The sequence below is a fragment of the Protopterus annectens genome, chromosome 16.part0 (genome assembly GCF_019279795.1).
Source record: "Protopterus annectens isolate FY-2018-M chromosome 16.part0, PAN1.0, whole genome shotgun sequence".
NCBI classification, from domain to species: Eukaryota; Metazoa; Chordata; order Ceratodontiformes; family Protopteridae; genus Protopterus; species Protopterus annectens.
This window is the reverse complement of record NC_056750.1, coordinates 85,612,040-85,636,218: the sequence shown is the minus strand read 5'-3', so window position 1 is coordinate 85,636,218 and position 24,179 is coordinate 85,612,040.

The following is a 24,179-nucleotide window of genomic DNA, read 5'->3' as shown; positions in this document are numbered from 1 at the left end:
TTGCGCCTCTGTATAGTAGTGACACAGTGAAGACCCCCTACATAATAGCATTAGTTTACTGTGCCTCTGTCTAGTAGTGACACAGAGAAGACCCCTGCTGTAAACCTATGATCTCCCATCCACTTGTCAAGAATGCACATGAAGAGTGTCAGTGAGGGTCTCTGCCTAACATGAACTGGGATCCTGTTCCACAGTATGGGAAGCCTCTTAGTGATGGATCTGTCCCTACAGTATGTCCTATTCATATGTGTGCTGAGGTTTAAATCTGTAGCTGTCATGCTTCTGATGGATTTGGATTGTATGAGGTAGAACATGTCCATCACTACCAGACTGGACATGGCCTACTACATCAGGCACAGATCACCCCTATGTAGGCAGTATGCTATGGAATAGAGCATGAGTTACGTTAGTCTGGCAGCATATGACAGTTGTTGCAGACCCTTGATCCTCCTGGTGATGTACTCATGGAGTCCCCCTAGCTGTTGCAAGTGCCAGGTGAGGTACATACCAAATGGGGCATAGTACACAGCCATGGGCCTAATAAGGGAGGAGTATAGGGGTACAATGACCCCTTTTGATGTGGATGTGAATCCCTTCATGATAAGGTGGGCAAGGTAGGAAGTCCATCCAACCACTTTGGCAATGTGGGTGTCAAATGAGAGGTCAGCATTGCACAGTGTCACCAGGTCTCTGATTACTTTGTCTGTACTCAGTGGGTTATTGTCTATGTGATAATATGTAGGTACCTTGTCCGTCCAAAAGGGTATAAGTATACATTACATGGCATGCAGTGTCAGGCCATGACTCCGGCACCAGTTGTTGGTGTCCGTGAGGCCTGTCAGTAGGATGTACGTGTCAGCAGGTGTATCACCTATATCGCCTAGTATGCCGTCATCTTTGAACATTGTCAGCCACTACCCTCCCATGTCTGCTTCCACATCTGAGAATGATATGCTGAACATGAGCAGTCCCAGGACAGAGCCCTGTGGGACACCACATGTGACTGGCTCTGAGTCTGACATGGCACCAGTGAGGTTGACTATAGGGTTTCTATCCGTTAGCCGGTTTGCAACCCATCATGTGACATATGGATTTTCATTTCAGCTGTTGATCATGTCTATGATGGCAGAGTGCGGTATTGTGTCGAATGCCGTAGGCAAGTCCAGGTAGGCTGTATGGACCTCTGTGCCCTCAGCAATGGCTTTAGTGACTGATTTGAAAAGGTCAATCAGGTTCATAAGGCAGGATCTGCCCTCTACAAAGCCAAACCAGGTGGGATCAAGTGTCTAAGTCCCCAATGTTTCTGTGTATGGGTACCATAGTGATCCTTTCCATAGTGTTGCAGACGAGGCTGGTTAAGCTTATGGGGCAGTAGTTATCAGGGTCTGTAGAGGTGCCTCGTGTGTGGAGTGGGACTACTGTTGCTGTATGCCAGTGTCCAGGTACATATGCTGTAGTAAGGCTACGGCTGAATAGCATGTAATATGCATGTGTAGCTCCTCTGGCAGTTCACGTAGCATGCAACCTGCAATACTGTTGGGTCCCATTGATGCTGTGTTTACAGCTCCACTGAGGGTGGTTCCCAGCCGGACATCTGAGATGACAGGGAGGTTACAGTCAGCTGGGATAAGTAATTCCACATGTGTGGGTGAGGGAGGGGAGAAACCTGCACTGAACCTGTCTGCCAGACTGTTGGCATTTTCTGTGTGTTCAGTGTAGCGTATGTTACTGTGAACTAACTGTGAACACAACTGAGGGTTCCCACCCAGGTGTGTAACATAGCAGAGGAAGGCCTTGTGGTTATCTGTAGTGACCATAGTGATGTCCCTCTCATTGTTGGCCTTGCATGTTTGTACGACAAAACGTATCTTTCTACTACTGCTGATCAGAGATGCTGTAGCTCTATGGAAGTATGCTCTGCCGTGCAGTAGCTACCTTCTGTTGTTATACAATTTGTTCAATGCTGGGGTCCACCAGACAGGATGCCTGCCCTTGGCGGAGAGGGTCATGGTTTCATTTGTGATTGCATGATCCATGCATTCTTGGAGATGTCTGTAGAAGCATATGTGAAGGTGTCTGCATTGTGGGAAGTGGATTACACTGGCCCAGTGGGCATTAAGGATACCAACTCAGTTATAAGACGTGTAAAGTTGGCATGTGAGAGCTTTCCCACTGTAGCCTTTTGTGTTGTGGGGGAGGTGGGATATGTATATCCAGGGGGATTAGTCTGTGGTCAGATGTGACTAGTGAGGGGTATACTTCCAGTGTGTAGCACATTGTCCCCATGTTTGTGATGATCAGGTCTAGTATATTATCTCCTGTTGTGGGAGAGGTGACTAGCTGTTCCATTGCATTTGACATAGTGAATTCCGGGAACCTTTGGGCTAGGGTGTTTGGGGTAGAATAATGCACACAGTGTATGTTAGGGTAGTCGCGGTATCCCAATATGATGGTGTGTGGTGGGACATTCATATCCTCCAATGTCTACAGGAAGGCTGACTGTGGTCCCTGAGATTGGAAGGGTGGTCTGTAACATGCTACCAGTTGTATAGCAGGTTTACCTACGGTCATCTGCACCTGGATGGTCTGTGATGCTTCATGTGCTGCCACTAACCTGGAGGTGTGTGTGTCCTCCATGCATATGGACACACCCCCTCCCTTTTTGTTTTGTCCCGAGTCCTGGGGCCAAAACGCATGATACGGGGTATAGCCTGGTACCGCTGGTGTGCTCTCAGGAGCCTTGAACCAAGTTCTCACTTACTGCACAGACATCGAGATTGGGAGAATATGTACATACAGATATATGTAATACACACATACATATACAGATATCTGTAGAGACTTATACATATACAGATAGATCTGACTGACAACAGATATGTCTGTATATGACTATCTTTCACTCTCTGTCCCACCCCCTCACACTCACACTCACCCTGTGTCTCTCTCTCACTCACTCCCCCTCTCTCCCCACATCTATATGTATATATCTACATCGATATATACATATTATATATACATATATACAAACAGATATATATCCATATACAGATATAAATATATCAATATATAGATTCATAGGTTCATAGGTTCATACTAGGCTATCTGCCCTAGGGCATTTATAAGCCTAGCCAGAATGTGTTTGGCTTTCGCCACCCATTTTAAATTTATTTTGCTATGCCCTTTTTCGAGGTTAGTATACTGTGCCTCTGTCTAACAGTGACACAGAAGTGATACCCAGGGTAAACCTACGATCTCCCATCCACTCATCAAGATTCCTCTTGAAGAGAGTCAATGAGGGACTCTGCCTAACCTGGACTGGGATTTTATTCCAGAGTGAAGGGAGCCTCTGGGTTATGAATCTGTCCCTCCAGCATGTGCTATTTATTTCAGTGCTGAGGTTCAAGTCTCTCGAGCGCATAGCTCAATGGGATTTGGATTTTCTGAGGTGCAGCATATCCATTAATTCCGGGTTGGACATGGCTTTATACGTCAGGCACAGATCGCCTCTGAACAGGTGGTATGCCACTGAGTAGAGCTGGAGTTTCTTTAACCGGGCAGCATATGGCATCTGTTTGAGCCCTTTGATCCTCTTGGTGAGGTACTTTTGGGGTCTTTCCAGTTGCTGCAGGTGTCTGGTAAGGTACATCCCAAAAGGGGCATTGTACTCAATTATGGGCCTGATGAGGGATGAGGGATGAGTAAAGAGGCACAATGACGTCCCCTGATCTAGATGTGAATCTCTTCATGATTAGGTGGGCTATATAAAATGTTTTTCTAACCACTTTGGCCACATGGTTGTCAAATGAGAGATTGCTATCAACTTGGGTCTCCAGGTCCCTAATTACTTCTTCTGTACTTAATGGATTACCACCTATGTGGTAATTTGTGGGCACTTTGTTTTTGCCAAAGGGGATGACTATATACTTTTTGGCATTTAGCTTGAGGCCATGGCTCTGGCACCAGTTGTCTGTTTCTATGAGGCTCTTTTGGAGGATGCTTGTGTCGACTGGAGAGTCGATTATGGCGCCCAGTTTGCAGTCATCTGCGAACTTGGTCAGCCACAGTCCTTCCGTGTTGGCCTGTACCTTCGAGAAATATATACCGAACTAGAGAGGTCCCAGGACTGAGCCTTGTGGGACACCACTTGTAACTGGTTTGGAGTCTGACATGGCTCCAGCAATTCTTACCATGTGGGTTCTGTCCTTGAGCCAGTTTGCAATCCATCTAGTGACATAGGGGTTTATATTTAAGCTGGTGAGCTTATCTATAATGCCCGAGTGGGGTATTGTATCGAAGGCTTTTGCGAGGTCCAGGTAGGCTGTGTGGACCACCTTCCCCTCGTCAATGGTCTTGGTGACTGTTTCAAAGAAATCAACCAGGTTTAAGAGGCAGGATCTGCCCATATATATATATATATATATATATACATACATAGACTGTGTGAGGCACATGTGTGCAGATGTCTTGCAACAGGTGCCTGGTGTCACAGGCATGGAGTGAACACCAGTGTGGATACTGGAGTACCATACCCCATTCAAAAACACTGACACCAGTAACCACCACATATGTACACGCCTGCCCACCACTGCATGTGTCAGGGAGGAACAGGGTCAACAAGTGTACAATAGGCTCCACATCGATATACACAGTGGCACACTAGTCCTGTAATACCTGTACATGGAATGTGTCAGCGGACATGGTGTGTCAGCTATGGACATGTAGGTCACTGTACCCCTCCACACCCCACAATGTCCTACACGGTATGTACCTCCCATGACAGCTACAGATATGGAGAAGGACACAGACATATGCAAGTAACTGTGTCCATGCACTCAAACACCACAGAGCACACACAGACTACCTACATAGAGGTTACCACTGCTGGATATACATAGTTCAGTCACACCCATGACAGATGTCTACCAACCATGGTAACACCTCCAACATCCACAACACAAATTACCTATGTCTGTCGTCCTTGTCACTGCAGTATAGAGCACATGGTGGAGGTACGGGACCCTATCTACAGATATGACTTACCGGTAGTAGACCACACAGAATTAAGAAGCAAGGCTCCCCATGAGTAGATGTCAGACATACCCCTGCTGAATGTTATGCTGATAGGTAATATGCCATATGAGTCACCCTATTTAATTGTTTGTAAGGAGCAGGTACGATCATAACACATGTGTCACAAGGGGCAGGGTAGCATAACAGTATGCTACTGTAGGCCCAGGGCCAAAAGCACACTACCTACCTAGGACACAATGCACACCCATGAACACATTGCAAACAGAATATGTGAGGTGGAATGAGTGTGCTAGTGACTGGGTGCATGTTGTGTACTGGTGTGATTGCTCACCATAACTGTCTGTCTGTCATGGTAGTGTGTGTCCTTGGTGTGAGGCCAGAGACAGGTGTGTGAAGTATTGCGATCAACACATATTACATAGCCATATGTTGTGCTGTGTTACCCTATATGTCACTGTGGTGTAGGTAGGGTTATGGCAAGTAAGAGTAGTGTGCATTACCAGTGAAATATGTAATGTGCATTGTGTGCAGTTCATGGGCTGATAATGTTCCCCATACAGTACCTTGATACAAACCCCCAGTGTGAGGTTGTGTATTGTACCTGAACCAGTGTGTTGACTGCTGCAGTATACTAGTCTGTCATATGGAGTGTGCCAGGTACGGTTGCACAATTGTCAGATGAGCACTGATATCTGGTCATTTACATGTGTATCCCCCAATAGACAGACAGATGCTATATATGGTGGTTAAGTTATATCACTGCAGCCGAGTATTATGTGCATTATGTTTGCCATAGTTTGCTGACAGATATTGCTGACATATTTTCCTTCTCCTTTTCAGGGCCATGGTTCACCAGCAGAACCCTGTCTACTCTGCTGCAGAGGAGGAGGAGGAGATACACCAGACCCTGGTGCGGGATTTCACTGTTCTCTTTTCCCACACCAGCCAGAACCAGCAGGAGAGGGCTGCACTGTGGCAAGACCTGGTCCGTCGGGTAAATGACATAGGCACACATAACTGGACATATGAGCAGGTACGCCATCACTGCAGTGATTTAATTAGAAATGTCCGTCAGCGTGTGTTGGATATCCACAGACAGCAGCTTGCCACAGGTGGTGGGGTGGCTAGACATCCCCCCCTCACCAGACTGGAGGGACTACTCCTGAGTGTTGTGGCTCCAGCACAGCAGCAACAACAACAGCATACATGTGTAATGATGGAGGCTGGAGCCACACAGCAGCAGGACACAGAGCGTGCAGGTAACATGCCATGTGTATAGTTGACCATTCTGTACACTGTTAGGTTATGCATGTGTGAGGTGTGTCCTCATTTTGTAGCTGTAATCTTGGTAATTAATGTGCATTAGTGATAACCTCATTATCTGCAGTACACCTGTGGAAGCTAACTGTTGCACTACTGAACTGTATCATGCCCACAGTATCAATGGCACAGTTGTGCCCACTCACAATAAATGTCTCTTTTCTGCAGGTCCCTCTGGTGTAACAGCAAGGCAGCCTATCCATGCTGGTGAGTGTGTAATACCATTGCCTTCAATACTCTGTATACTAATAGCAATAATAGGCTGAAGCAGTAGTGCTATGTGTTTGATTGCAGGTTTGTTTGTGTCTGTGGGTTGATATCTCATATACTGAGATGTGTGCATGTGTGCATGTGTGCATGTTCCCATGTGCCCATGTGTGCATGTGTGCATGTGTGCATGTGTGCATGTACCCATGTGTGCATGTGCCCATGTGTGCATGTGTGCATGTGTGCATGTGTGCATGTGTGCATGTGCCCATGTGTGCATGTGTGCATGTGCCCATGTGTGCATGTGTGCATGTGTGCAGCAGTGGTGGCATTGTGTACACATTGTAAACTGTGTTTCCTGTCTTACTCCCACAGGTTTTGGTGCTGCTCTGGTGTAGTGCAGCAGGGAACCTGAATCAGCTGCTGTGGATAGTGATAATGATGATACCTGTGTAATGGCACAGGTAGGTGTGCCAGGGTCCGTCATTGGTCAGCCAATTGACACTACACAGCTGTCGACCCCATCAATGTGCACAGTCATCCTGCCAATACATCCTTTGTCACCAATGTCCCTAGGTGATGGATAGGATACAGTGGGCATTGATCAGGGTAATGTGGTACCGGTGACACATGCATCCCCACACTGCAGCCATGGCCAGGGCCCTGACATGGTACCACACAGGCAGACATCCATGGGTTCTCGTGGGAGCATCCGTGGGCGTACTGCCCCTGTCAGACGTGCCCACAGAGGTCTTTCAACCCCAGCTATGTTTCGGGCTGTAATGCAGGCACAGTCACGTATGGAACGGTACACCACACAGGGTCTGAGGGAGCTGAGAGCATGGCGCACAGCCATGAGTGACAGTATGTGTGATGTTGTGGCTGCCATCTGCAACTTCACCAAGGTCATTGACAGACATTGGGGGGACACATTAGATTGGTTCCACAACTATATGTCCATGAGCCAGGGCAATGCTGGACGGTTGAGGCATCGACGTGGCCATATGCCAGCAACAGCAGCAGCTGGCAGCCATCGTGGATGACAACAGGGCCGCAGCTGCTCACATAGTGCCAGCAGCAGCCCCAGCAATTCTGGGTCTGTGCTGTCATCGGACTGCCCCAGGAGACCACGTGCACGTGGCGCTGGACAGTCCCAACAGGGACCTGTCTCCAGTCAACAAACACCTGTTTCTGATGACAGTACCCAGTCTGGCTTAGTACCTGATATGGTCCGTAGCACCCCTGCCAGGCACAGGTACCGTGTCCATGGCCACAGACAGTGATCTGTATGACCTGGCAGGTACAGTCTGTGGCTGTCCACAAACACCTGTATATGGCAGCCATGAGGTGGGACTGTGTGCATTCATACACACATGCAAAGTGATAACACCTAGGGCTACCGCATACATGCACACACTGCATCAACATTGCCCCATCTTGTACTGCTATCCCTCACCAACACACACACACAGACATGTCAATTGGTTGTTTCAGTGGCAGACTCAGGCATACCAGGTACACACCCTGTGCATATGATGAAACTGTGCCACCTCCTGCAATCTGTAAAATTGGTGCAGGAACAGGTTAACATGGTGCTGATGCACAGGGTGACTACATAGATGTATTGTAATAGTATGATGTTGACAACAGTACAGTGTAATGATAGCATTGTGGGTATATACCAGCATGCCTGATGCAGTTACAGTATGAATGTCATTGCATTGTTTTATACACCCATAGTAATTACCACAGTGTTCTGCTGCACATCTTTGCATACTGGTGGTGAGGCTGTGAAGGGATGGCCACCTACATAGGTAGCACAGGGGATACAACAATGTACATATTGATACTCAATGATGGCCATGTCAACTGCGAGTTGCATGCTGTCCACACACAACTCTGCAATGCAGATGTTCCAGGATGTTGATATCTGTGCAGTACTACACAACAGGTTCAAGGGTCACAAGAGCACACTAGCACTACAAGGTCACACCTCATACCATGCATAACAGCACCAAAACACAGAACTAACTATGACAGGAGGGAGAGTGTCCATACATGTCAAGGATACTGTGGTGCCAGAACAGGTAGCATACATCATACTAAGTCTGGAACTGCTGAGTGAGGGCTCAGTGTCTGTTATTTGACATGTGCATTATTACAAGTATGAGCACTTGGGTATCAGGCCAGTTATTCAACATTACGAAGGTACGTGGTCTATACACTTGTGGGGGGTGCGGCTGGACCCAGCCTGTCTGACCTGGGAATGTCTGGGTACTGGCTTAGAGTGCCTGCATATATGCACTGTTACATACTGGAAGTCGTACACCTTGTTTGTTGTAGCATAGTCTACATACAGGCCTGCTGACTGTAGCTTTGTTTGTATGCATGTTTACCTGTTATGTTCCTGAAACACTGATTCCACCTGCAGTACAGATATACAGTGCCTCTGTGGATCCCTAGTGACATCTGTGTTGCTTACTGTACTGATGTCCATGTGTCACTTGACAGAACGTCACTGTTTGTCCTGTTTGCATGTAGCTTGCCTGTAACACATTGCATATGACTTACCTCACATTTGCTCAAGACAGCATTCATATGCCAGCACTAACAAATCAGGAGCACTACACCCTCACATAGTCACCTTGAGTACCTTGTTCCCCATTGGCCCTATGTGTCGTTACTTAGTATGGGAGTCACAATGCTATGGTAGCATGTGCAAAGGTCACCTGTCGATCTACTCTCAGGTCCAGTTGGTGAATCTGTGAGTCATGTGGCAATGTTACAGCTGCCTCATGTACACAGACAACCCTCTCCCCTTCCCATACACGTACAACACATGTGAGAGATGCAACCACATAACCAAACTGGGCACTAAGCTCTGTTTACACAGCACTGGCATTCCCTGTCAGGTGGAGTGGGATACTACAGTGAATACAGTACCAGTCTCCCGTAGACATGCCACAACCACAATCCAAACACAGAAACACACAGGTACATTATTGGGCTCTCAGAATAGCATCCTACCTGAGCAGCTGACACCTGCAAAGCAGACACACAAGCAAACATTACGCCAGAGCAGAGCACATGCAACACATAGCTCACAAAGCCTGTGTGCCAAACAGTCTCAGGCCATACGGCTAGACAACACACCTGCTACAGTTGTATGAGGTACCTCTATCGTCACGTACATGGTGGTCCTGCTCCCAGGCTGAACAAGGTGATGGTCATGCTGAGCTGCCCGTCGGGCACTATGATCCACCACATAACACAAGCAAAGCGGTCACTCCAAGGCATGTAGAAGTATGACTCAGTCATTGTCTGTGCCAGTGTGTATGACCTCTGACGCACCTCCCTGGACTACATGTTAGGGGACATAGAGGGGCTCTCTGAGCTTGTGGCACAGGCTGGTATGACCCTGGCCTTGAGTAGCATCTCACCCTCACCATGAATACTGCCACAATATGTAGACAGGATCATCAGTTTCTGCAATTAATGTATCTTTCAGTGACATCCAGAGGGGATCCAATGCCTGTCAGTGTGGGATTACATGCTGGACATGCCACATTGCTTTGCTTGGGACAGCTTGCACCTGTTACCCATGGGCCGTTGTATATTAGCAGAGGCTGTTGCTACACACATAGTGCCTTTGTATGCAAGGCTGACATTACATAGCCACCTACACAGGTATCACATGGGATGGGACACTAATAGCAATTCTACTCAACAGCAGCAGTGTAAACCTCAAGATGCATGCAATGGAAACTGTCCTTAGCATGCGGTACAGCAATATCCGTGCAGTAACAGACTCCTGGTACAAGGCTCCCAGGTGCACACCATCAGTGCCAGGTCATTCCTGATACCATGCTTGTCATGCCCTACACATGCACCAAACCAGAACAGGGGGGTTGTATCCAAAGACACCTCGGATACACACACCCCCAGGTTGGTGGCACTGCACAAAGCATCAGAGCCTCTCCATGTGTAACACACAGTGGGTTAGATTGCCTTCAGGTTCATAGCCTGGCACACACCACACTCCCATACCTAGGAAACCCACTTGGCCTTCCTGACAACACTGGGAATATGACGGTCTCTACACCCACCATTATATGGTTGTACTGCGACTACCCAAACATACAGTGTGAGCATTATTCTAGCTGCAATACCCTATCTGAAAGGTTCTTATCATTCATTCCCTGCATTGCTATGGAACAACTTGTTACCACTCCCACAAGTGGTGACAACATGCTGCACCTGTTCATCACCAACATGTGGACTATATGCTCCAGACCAATCATGTATCCCTCGCTGGTGGGATGACATCATCTACAACCCACACTGTATAGTCACATACCACATGCAGCCCCTGCACAGAACACCACAGTCATACAGTTGTCTGATGCATATTCCATGTATTCACATGAGGCAGGCTTCGGACATGGGAACTCTTGCAGGTTCACAGGTACATATGTGTAGGTGGCACACACATACATCATGTGTGCATTGACATTACTGATATAATGTATGTCGTGCAATATTGGGAACAACACCCCACACACATGGACAAACTGTGTGACAAAAATGCACATGGCATTTGTAGGATACAAACCCCTACCTAACTATGTTAGATCACTTGTGAGAGTCGCAGTAGCAGAGCGTACTATTTGCATTACTGGGAGGATTGCTTTTTCCTGCTGTACTTATAGGGTGTTGACATCATCAGTGTTTAGACAGTGGAATATGCAGCATGTGTTGTGTAGTAATAGTTGCCAAAAGGGACATTTCTCATACACATGGGATTGCACACACTACTCCCCCACACACAGTCACACACACACACTGGGCACTTGCAGGATTCAAATCCCTCCCTAACTATGTTATGACATTTGTCAGAAACGCATTAGCAGAGCATGTTATTTGCATTACTGAGGGGATAGTTTTCTCCTGCTGTACTTATAGGGTGCTGACATCATCAGTGTTTAGACAGTGGAATATGCAGCATGTGTTGTGTAGTAATAGTTGCCAAAAGGGACATTTCTCATACACGTGGAATTGCACACACTACTCCCCCACACACAGTCACACACACACTAGGCACTTGCAGGATTCAAACCCCTACCTAACTATGTTATGACATTTGTGAGAAACGCATTAGCAGAGCATGCTATTTACATTACTGGGGGGGGGGGGATTGTTTTCTCCTGCTGTACTTATAGGGTGCTGACATCATCAGTGTTTAGACAGTGGAATATGCAGCATGTGTTGTGTAGTAATAGTTGTCAAAAGGGACATTTCTCATACACATGGAATTGCACACACTACTCCCCCACACACAGGGCACTATGCAGGATTCAAACCCCTACCTAACTATGTTATGATATTTGTGAGAGACATATTAGCAGAGCACGCTATTTGCATTACTGGGGGATTGCTTTCTCCTGCTGTACTTATAGGGTGCTGACATCATCAGTGTTTAGACAGTGGAATATGCAGCATGTGTTGTGTAGTAATAGTTGCCAAAAGGGACACTTCTCATACACATGGAATTGCACACACTACTCCTCCACACACAGTCGCACACACACTGGGCACTTGCAGGATTCAGACCCCTACCTAACTATGTTATGACACTTGTGAGAGACGCATTAGCAGAGTGCGCTATTTGCATTACTGGGGGGATTGCTTTCTCCTGCTGTACTTATAGGGTGCTGACATCATCAGTGTTTAGACAGTGGAATATGCAGCATGTGTTGTGTAGTAATAGTTGCCAAAAGGAACATTTCTCATACACATGGAATTGCACACACTACTCCCCCACACACAGTCACACACACACTGAGCACTTGCAGGATTCAAACCCCTACCTATGTTATGACACTTGTTAGAGACACAGTAGCGAAGTGCACTATTCACATTATTGGGTATATTTCTGCTCCTGACATATGTATAGTGTGCTGACATCATTATGGATGAAGAGGTATGTACATCTGTGACTATCCATCAGTACAGGGGAGAGCATATCTATGCATTAACTTTGCACAGGCGCAGTGGCCGACTGTACTGTGGAGGCAGATGCCAAATACACTGTGGATAGCCTTCTGTATTCCCTAGGGACAACAGTCAGGTATTGCACTCTATGGCCATATGTTTACCTGTCAGATGCAAGTATCTGTTGCTCATATACTGTTTGTGGGTCTTTATTGCCATAGCCTTCCCTATCTCTATAAACAATGTGTGTACTGTGGGAGAAGTTTGCATATGAGTGGGATCCAGTACTTTACTTATGTCTCTGTTGTAACATCACTGTGTGCACTGGGCAGATGTCTGTATTGTGGGAGGTTCCTGTGTTAACACATAGAAATGCCAGATATGTGTGTGCAACTGCTGAACTGTAACATGGCCTAAGTGTGTGAGCATGCCCAGTTCGCAGTTTGTATGGCTTCTTGACTGCCACATCTCATTTATCTAAGTGTGCGAGCATGCCCAGTGTGACCTTTCCTTATGTTGGGATCTATGGGCCACCACATTTCTGTTTGTGTGTGGACGCCATCTATATATCACATGTACAGTTGAGTGTTGGACATCAGGTTGTGTTCTTACTGCCCAACTGCTGTGTGTCTGAACCTAACAGGCATTATGCTGTGCCTGCAGGGTCACCATGGGATAGTTTGCATACAGTTGTCATCATCCTTTCCTGCTGACCAAACAGTTGTATTGTTGTACAGTGTACTGGTGCAGAACTTTCACTGTGGTGGACAGTATAATCAGTTTCAGTCCTATCACTGCTTGTAATGTTTATAGTGAGCACACCAGACTGGTTGAGGGCCAGTTGTGCAGATATGACCATGTTGCATTTTGTTCAGATATGGACAGCTTAGTACATGATTGTCCAACATTGTTAATGTATTCCACAACCTGTGTGGACAGTGACAAACAATGGCCATGTGCCCTAGTGCATTTGTAATGCTAGTCAGAGAGTGTTTGTCCTTCAATACACATTTACTGGTGTTTGCCATGACATATGTCATGGTTAGTGTGCTGTGCCTCTGTCTACCCATGACATACAGGTGATATCCAGGGTACACCTACCATCTCCCATCCAGTCATGATGATTCCTCTGGATGACAGTCACTGAGGGACTCCCTGGATATCCTGTAGTGGGAGTTTAGTCGTGAGTGGAGTGAGCTTCTGGGTTATGGACCAATCAGTACAGCATGTCCTGTTTATGTCTGTGCTGGGGTTCAGGACTGTCAGCTGCATAGGTCACCAGCATTCAGTGTTTACATGGTGCCAAATGTCCATTGATACCAGGCTGGTCATGGCTGTATACATCAGGCACAGTTCACCTCCAGCCAGGCAGTATGGCACTGTGTGGAGCTGCAGTTTCTTTACTCAGGCGACACATGGCATCTGTTACAGCTCTGTGATCCTCCTGGTGGGGTATTTGTGTGGTCTTTCCAGTTGCTGCAGGTGTCTGCTACGGTACATCCCTGAAGGGCCATTGTACACAATTGTGAGGCTGCTGATGGATGACTGGAGAGGCACATTGACCTACCCTAACCAAGCTGTGCTTACCTTCATGATTAGGTGGGTATATGGTATGTTTCTGTAACCACTACAGACACATGGTTGTCACTTGCAGGATATCTATCACCTTGTGTCCCCAGGTCTCTTATTGCTCCTGATGTACTTACTGGGTTAACATGTATGTGGTAATTTATGGCCATGTACTGTGTTTCCACAGGGGTTATCTATACACTATTCTGCATTTAGCTTGTTGACATGGCTGTGGCACCACTTGTGTGTTTCTATGTGTGCCTTTTGTAGGTTGCTTGTGTCAGCTGGAGGGTCCGATATGGTGTCCAGTTTGTAGTCCTCTGCAAACCTGTTCAGACAGAGTCCTTCCATGTTGGCCTGTACCTATGTGACATATATAGCATACATGAGAGGTCCCAGGACCATGCCTTGTGGGATGCCAGTTGTACCTGGTTTGCAGTCTGCCATGGCTACAGCATGTCTGCCAGGTCAGTTCTGTCCTTGAGCTGGTTTGCAACCCATCTACTTGCATAGGGGTTTATAGTTAGGCTGGTGAGCTTATCTGTACCGCCAACTAGGGTATTGTATGGAAGGGTTTAGCAAGGTCCAGATAGGCTGTGTGAACCACATTCCCCTCATCAATGGCCTTGGTGCATGTTTCACATGAGTTAGACATGTATAAGGGGCAGGATCTGCCCTATGACAGCCACACTGGGTAGGGTCCAATGTCTGTAGGTACCCAATCTCGTTATTCATGGGATCTATGATCATCCTCTCCATTACTTTGCCAACCTAGATAGTCGGGGTTGAGGGGTGATAGTTTGCAGTATCCATTCAGGCACCCCCTTTGTGGTGTGGGACCACTGTTGCTGTGCACCGCTCTTTGGGTACATATCCTGTGGTAGGACTGATAGTGCACAGTAATGATATTTGCTGTTCCATTCTTCTTACAGTACTTGTTGGACACAACCCAGGACACCATCTGGTACCATTGATGCTGTGTGCTGTGCTTTGTGGATGCTGGCTGTTACCTCGGCATCTGCAATGTCGGGGGGCCAGCACTCTCCTGGGATAGATATTTGGCAGTTAGGTGCTGGTTGCGAGGTTGGAAGGAATCTGTTTCGTAGGCTGTTGGCAATGTGTGTGGGTTTGGTGTATTGTTTGTGATATTAGAGTGCTGCAGAGCATATCTGTGGATTATCACCATGGTTCCTACCATCAGGTAGGACAGCTGTGTGATAATCCTTTGTGTCCTGCACAATTTGTATCATCATAGGTTCATAGGTTCATACTAGGCTATCTGCCCTGGCCTTGTCTGAGCATGGGCAGACTGTGTGTGGGTCTCAACACCCCTTGCAATGTGCATATTATGCCCACATAGGGTTTACTTTCCTAGATGTGACACAGGGATGGCCCCCAGTGTACACCTACTATCTCCCATGCACTTCAACAGATTTCTCTTGTTGAGTTTGTGTGTGGAGCTCAGCCTATCATGCACTGGGATTCTGTTCCAGAGTGTCCTGAGCCTCTGGGTTATGGGTCTGTCCCTCCAGCACATCCTATTAATCTATGTGTAGAGGTTCAGATATCTCACTGTGGTGTGTCTGCTGGATTTGGGGTTTCTGCAGTGGAGCATGTCCATTCATTCTGGATTGGACATGGCCTTGTACATCAGGCATACATCACCTCTGACTGTGCAGTATGCTTCTGAATTGGGCTGTGGTTTCTTCAGCCAGGTTGCAGATGTCCAATGTTTGGACCCCTTATCCTGTTGGTGGGGTACATTTGGGGTCTTTCTGACTGCTGCATGTGTAAGGTAAGGTACATCCGAACTGGGGCATAGTTGTCACGTATGGGCCTTATAAGGGAAGGGTATGGGGGCACAGTGACCTCTGTAGCTCTACATGTGCATCCTTTCATATTAAGGTGGGCAATATAGCAGGTCTTCCTGGCCACCATGGCAATGTGAGTGTCACATGACAGGTTACCGTCCACTTGTGTACCTAGGTCCATGATTACTTCTTCCATACATAATGGATTGCCACCTATGTCATACTTTGTGTGTGCCTTGTTTGGTATTTGTTGGGACATTCATACTCTGAAGTGTCTTCAGGAAGGCTGGCTGGGGTACCTGGGTTTGTGTGTGGGGTCTGTAGCAGGCTTCAAACAGGTACACAGTTTGAGACAGTGTTACTTGCCCATTGATAGTCCATACTGCTTCTTGCTGTGGTACCAAGCTGGGGGTGTGGTTGTTCTTGATAATTACTGGTAGCCACACTCCTATTGTCATGTGTTCCATATTTTGGAGCTGTAGAGCATGGTATGAGGCATAACCTGGTAGTATTAGGGTGCTCTTCTGGGCCTTGCCCAGGTTTCTGTTACAGAACACATATTACCATTCTCCATGCTGTGGTGGGTTTGGTCTGCATGCACCTTAAAGGTTAGACTTCTGGCATTGGGTAGCATTATGTCCAGGTTATTATCCCTTATGCTACCTATGTTGGTGGGTTTGTGTTTCCAGACTTAACTATTCCAGGCCCAGTGGGGGTGACAGCAGCCTTTGCCAGTATCTACACAGCCAGGTGTGCTGGGTGCATGCCATCCCTAGCAGGTGAGGCATCATGTCTTGCTCAGCATGTCAGCCCAGGCTGTCAGCCATGTGTTCCCCCTTGCTAACAGCAATACCTCAGCCAATTATTGTACGTGATCTTGTTGTCTTCATAGTGTGGCATCATGCTTGGTGAGGGTGAGATGTTAGGTTGGGTCTTCATGTTTACATATACTAGATGGTGTTACATTGCTTAACACATGGCAATCATGCCTCAGGTGGTGCTGCAGGGCTGCCTCTGTCGGATGCACATACTACACTCCCTGTACATGTTTGAGAGCAGGTTATGTCATGTTAGGCATCCCTGTTACTATATGAGTGAGTCAGAGAGGGGTATCATTCCCAGGGTTCCTACTGAGCCAGTGTATGTGCTATGCGTTGCCTCTTTGCCAAGGCCAGGGCATACTGGGCATGCCTCCTTCTGCCTAATGGGGCAGGTTCAGGTTGTTCCTCCTCCGAGTCACACTCTGCCTGTGATGGCCTTGGCAATGGTGGCGGGCTGTTTGTCCCGGCCCTATGCTGGTTTTCACAGGATCATATTATGTAGCATAGCACATACCATGACAATTTGGGTACATGTAGTTGGTGAGTACTGCAGGGCTCCACCAGATGTGTCCAGGCACCGGAACCGTGACTTGAGCAGCCCAAACACACGCTCTATTACATTACGTGTTTTTGCGTGTGCCTCATTATGGCGTTCCTGTTCAGGTGTGTGTGCATTTCTGATGGGTGTCATCAGCCATGGCTCCAGTGCATAACCTGCATCCCCCACTAGGTGACCATGTGGGATGTCCCCATTGGCAAATGTCTGGTACAGCTGCGTCAAATGCCAGATATGGGAAACATGGTAGCTCCCAGGGCAGCCAGCACACACATTCATTATTATGCCCTGGGCATCACACATGACCTGTCAGTTGATGGAGGGGAAGCCCTTGTGGTTAATGTAGGCCCTACCCCACTCACTGGCTGGTGCTTTGATGTGTATGTGCGTGCAGTCTATTGCACCCACTACCTCAGGGTATTCTGCTATTTGCTGGAAGAGATGCATATTGCTGGCCAATACCTCACGGGCATTGGGGAAATATACATGATCACCGACATGTGCTGACATGGCATCCAGGAACTGGTGCAGTACCCTGGTGGCTGATGCCTGTGATATCCCCATCATATCACCAGTTGGTCTCTGGAAGGTACCTGTTGCTAGTATTCTTAGGCCAACACATACCTTGGTTTCCACTGGGATCGGTTCCCCTCTGTTGGTTCTGTGTGTGAGGCGTGGCCTGCACAGCTCAAAAATTTGCTGCAGGAGGTCTCTGTCCACTCTATAGTGCTCCACTATCTCCAGCTCATGTAACCCCTGGTAGGTGACCCTGGGCCTGTACACTCTTCTCCGTCTCCTCACTGTGGGTTGTCTGGCAGCATTTCCATTGTCACCACCCTCAGCAAGTCTCCTATGTCTCCTTATGACAGCTATGGCAGCCCCTAGCATGTTTGGTCTGAGTGCAGCTTTTTCAGTTTTCACTTCTACTAGCTTACTCCTGTCTTGCAGTGTCTCTTGAGAGAAACATACTGCAATGCTGTTTGCAGTGTTTTAAGTGCTGGGCTGGGCTTGTATTCTGCCTGTGTAATTGCCTGCTTCTAATTGTTTTCACCTGCTACCTCTACAGGTATTCCCTGCTAGTTTCCTGCTATTTCTTCTGCTTCCTTTTCCTCTCTGTTTCCTCAGGGGGAGCAGCGCACATACCAGCGAAAACACGCTCACAGTGGCTACCACACGCGCACACATGCTTACACGGACTAGAATCTGTTTATTAGGGTTAAAACGCACGCACACCAGCGCAAACAGGTTTACAGATCTTTAAACAGGCACCTACATGCTTACTCTGCCTTACACGCGCGCACTCTGTCTTACCCGCGGCTCCCAGCACGCACGCCAAGATGCGCATACAGCAAGAAACTTTGGTGTTGGCCACAGTGTACACCTTCCATTTCTTGACTTTCCCATGCTTATCTGTTGACACTCCTCTTTTTCTGCTGTGTGATTGATATGTTTCACATACCACTTTGCTCCAATGAGCTTGATTTCTTCCTGACATTCCCCCCTGTGATGTCACCTATCTCCTACTCTGTTACTCCCCCTTATCTAACTCTTACACTACACAGACTGTGCTCATTTGCTATGTGACAGTGTGATTCACTATCCTACCATTCATTTACATAGGATTGCCTACTAATGCTTAGTTACATGTCTTACACTCAGCTTCCCCCCTTAGCAACCACTAGACAGTGGCCATGTTGTTTTTGGTCTGCTAGTCCCTGCATTGCAAATCCATGCATTACATAAAACCCACATTTGTGGGTTTCAAACTTTCATTTTTCAGTTTTATATAGCCAGCCCATTTGCGCAGGGCTGTGCTGCGTTTAAACATCGCCGATCTCTGAAAAAAAAAATATTTTTTTTCATGTTTGCATTGGGTTACCATGCCAATGGCCACATATTTGGCCATTGGCATGCTGACTGCAACATTTGCACACTTTATTTGGAGCTGTCATGGCTCCGTTGTGTTATTTGCAGTAACGTACTCAGTTGTCAACTGAGTACATTTCTACAACTAACACGACTCTTACACAGGCTGGTTACAGCTTTGTGGATTGCTAATATACTTCATTTGCATGCCTTTCGGCTGCAAGTGGGGTGATTAGCACATCCACACCCTGCCCGTGTAAGAGTCATTTTAGCTGTCTCTTACACGGGATTTTGGGCTGTTCCTGGATCGCGATGGCTGCATGGAGTCTTACACGGCTCTTAGACTCCGTGCAAGCTATCGTGAATCCTGCCCTAAGTATAAAACAAATTGTTGTTAATATCATCATTTTTATTAGCATAAGTCTGTCTTCCATAGTGAAAAATAATTTATTCCAACTAGAAATTAGTTGTGTAATCGCAGTTTTATAATATATATTTATATTTATATATATATATATATATATATATATATATATATATATATATATATATAGAGAGAGAGAGAGAGAGAGTTAACTAATATTAGTTCTTTACTACTTGAAATTATAGTAACTCCCAAATATATAATTTGATTACATATTATAATTTATTATCCCATTTAAAATGACTATAATTTGTAGGTCTGACTTTAGATTTTAATTAATAACATATTGCTTTTGTTATGATTGAATTTCACTCTAGAAATATATTAAAAACATTCCATGGCTTTGATTATATGTTGTAATGGTGAACCAGTATTACCAATAGTTCATAATATATCATCTGCAAATACTTGTATTTTAGAGGAGTAATTCTCACTAATTGAAACACCTTTTATATTTTTATTTGATCTAATTTGATTTGAAAATGGTTCAGAACATAAAGCAAATATCAATGGAGAAAGTGGACATGCCTCTTTTGTACCCTTTAAAATTCTAAAAGATTTAGATAGGAAAATAACCTATTTTGATAAATGAAGACATATTATTATATAACATTTTTATTAAGTTTACAAATTCTACAGAAAAATTATATTCTTTAAGAACTTTTAAACAAATAATTCCAGTTTAAAGAATCAAACATTTTGTCCAAATTGTATAATTGAATGTTCTTTTTTCTTTTTTTAGCAAAATCTATTAAAGTGTTAAGTCTAATAATGTTATCATACACACTCCTGTTTAATATAAAGCCTGTTTGATCATTGTTAATAATTTTGTCCAAAATATTACTTAGTCTCTTTGTCAGTACTAACATAAACATTTTATAACCTACATTTAAACAGGATGATACGAAGAACAAAACTTAGGGTCTTTATCTTGTTTTAGTATTGGTGAACAAAGCAAAAATCTTCAGGATGGGGGTACATTTGATGTGTATTTAACATCGTGAAATGCTTTCATGAAAATTTTTAATATACTCTCTGGCAAAAAAAGTCGATCCAAACATGGAGATTTATTTTTAAGATTTTTAATTTAATCTTTAATTCCATTAAGGGAAACAGGTTTATCAATACTATTACTTTGTTGTTTAGTTATCTTATTGGTAAGGTGTTTTTTACAAAGCTTTCAAGACTATTGCTGTTTATCATATTACTATTATTATTATTATTTTATTCATAATGATCCCCAAAACATTCTAATGCCTCCTCTAAATCAGTAACTATTTAATTTTTGCTTCCATATTCATATGAAATCTCCATTTTATTATTTCATTTATTAATTTTCTTCAATCTCATGTCTAATCTGTGCAAACTTTTAGAATTTACTGAATAAGATTGTAATTTTATTTTTGCTAGAGTTATAGAAACCTTATGACTAAGAATGTCCATATATTTTTGATTTAAGGTTTTCAATTCTAAATTATTAGTTTGATCATTTGACTTAGTTTTTTACTTTAAAAGTATCTATCTTAGTTTGTAACTCTTTTAATTATCTATTCTATTCTCTTCTTTTCTATGCATATCAGTTTTTAACTTTACCATTTAAATATGTTTATAAAGAAATACAAAGAATGATCTTGGTAACTTCTCCATTATTGTTAAACTCTCAAAAGGTGTTAATTTCATTAATAAACCAGTCTTTAAAACCCTAAAGTTTTATTATATATGCAGAAAGTCTATTATATATTTATTAGATTATTAGACTTCAACGTGAGATTAAAAATGATTGTGTTGTGGTCAGTCAATGGACAGGAAATAATGAATACATCTTCAGTTTTAGAGTATAAGTCATTTGAGACAAAAACCTTGTCTATATTGTTTTGAGTGCCAAATCTGAAAGAGTAATGTGCATAATTAAGAGATTTAGTCAACCTTAAATCATAGATCTTTCTCAAGTTCAGTATATTAATGAAGTGATTAAAATGGTTTGCAACTGATGTTAATCTAAGTTTTCTATTAGCAGTGGTTTCATTCTCCAATAACACACTATTAAAATCACCTAACACACTATTAAAATCATCTGCTAAAATTACTTCAACCTTCATATAAAGAGCTATAGTATCTAAATACTTTTTAGAGGCTTTTGCTCCAGTTCCAGGGATCCAGTAAGAGTTAACTAATATATAATACTTTTTTTTTTCAATTTTTATTGTCACCAAACTTAACATCTCATTTGTATCTGAATAGGAATCAATCACTTTTGGCATATTCACTGAATTTTCCAATAATATAAGTGTGCCTCTCTTTTTTTGTTCTAAAGTGAGATGCAACTAAGATATAATTATCTTTTAAGATCATTCTGTTTACATCTTTGGATAGCAAGTGTGTTTCTTGCAAAAAGACAATATCAATCTTATGACGTTTCATGTATTTCAAAAGACTACTTCTTTTCACTGGGTTATTTAAACCAATAATGTTCAATGGCATGCATTTATAACTTGACATTTATACTAGGCAAATCTTTATATATTAATATAACTTTCAATATAAAACTGATAAGAATAGTTCTATTGATAACATACCTTGACATGGACAAGAACCTAATGACTAAAACTAAATAAATAATACTAAGAACAAAACTACCCTTATCCTGAAATAACACATTCCTAATTTGATGCTGTAATCATACAAACTCCTCTTTAGCCTTGCCATAAACTAGCTAGCCTAATCTTATTGCTACCATGTCTAAATTAATGCTATTATCAATTTAAAGTTATATATTCAAACTCAATCATTTTGTTAGTCCATACACATTAACTTTACTTCTGTATACGTGTCCATTATAGTTTAATGTGCTTAAAACTGCACAGTTACTCTTGTATATAACATTATTATTCAATATTTACAGAAACCAAAGGTATACATAAGAATATATTATTATTAAAGCTCTTCTCATAACATCTTTTAAGACGGTTTCCTATGAAACCGTCTAAGTAACATTACATCGACACTTGGAACATCGAGACTACTACATCGAAAGCTGGAATCAGCGAAAACGAAAACCGTCGAGTTCCAAAATATCGAAACTGAAAAGGAAACACGCCTATTTATGTGTCATGGTAATACATGTTCCGTAAACTCGATGTTCTCTAACTCGACGGTTTTTGTTTTCGCTGATTTCAGCTTTCGATGTAGTAGTCTCGATGTTCCGAGAGTCGATGTAATGTTACTTCGACGGTTTCATAGGAAACTTTTAAGACATATACATATAATTGAATTACATAATACCTTTAGGATCTCTGGTACCACAGGGATGAAACATATAGGCTTATTTCTTTGCATTACTATATTGTCAAAACCTCTTTTTAGATAATCATACAATGTTTAGGTTTATATTAATCATAACATGTTAGTTTCAGTTCCTGAATTACCATTTATAAGTAATACATAGTCTTTTTTGACATCACAAAACCATGATGTCAGAACCCCATCTTATCTGATGGTACTATTCTCTGGTTTTATTCCTTTAGACTATGTAATTGCCAGTATACCTGCAGCCAAAATCATGGGAAACAGAATTCACAAGACATCTGCAACAGCTGGAAAGGACACAGAAATACCTCACTAAAAGAATCACAGGCTTAAAGCAGATGCCATATGCTGACCATCTAAAAATACTCCAGCTATACTCTGTGGCATATCGTCTACTCAGAGGCGATCTCTGCTTAACATACAAGGCCATGTCAAACTCTGAGCTGTTGGACATGCTCCACTTAAAGTAATCCCAATCCCTCAGAGCCACACGCTCCAGGGATCTAAACCTTATCATCACAATGAACAAAACATGCTGGAGGGATAGGTTCCTGACTCAGAGACTCCCTATACTCTGGAATAGACTGCCCATACATGTCAAGCAGAGTGCCTTATTGGCCCTCTTCAAAAGGAACCTTGATGATTGGTTGGGAGATAGGAAATTCACCCCGGGGATCACGTCAGTCACCATGCTAGACAGGGGCCCAGAGAAGTAAATATTGTGGGAAGAAATTTGCAGGGAATTGTTATGGCTAGGCTTGCATAGGCCTAAGGGCTGATAGCCTAGTACCAACCTATGAACCTATATAAAACCATAATGTGATAACCTCAGCCTGTACTATAAGCATATTACACTGAGTGCATTCTATCATATCACTTGACCTCTGATACTATCAACACAAAATAAAACAGAAAAATGAAATATTAAAGTACTAATGGATCAGACCGCAGCATACATAAATAACCATAAATCTAACTATGCTTGAACTACAATTAAAATGTACCTATTATCATCTTTTTTATAATCAGTACAAATAAGATATAATTGGACACAAAATAAACACTTGTTATACATTTCAAATATGCCCAATCTACAATTTATCAGTTTCTGTAATATGCTAATTTGTGTGTAAGTCAAACTATCCACTAAAGAGCTATCAATCATAAATATATATACAAATACCGATTTATGCACATAAGATAAACATAAGCATTCAGTTTAAATAGAATATCAATATGAATGAAAAGGAGCTATACTTCTAACTCTTTATGTT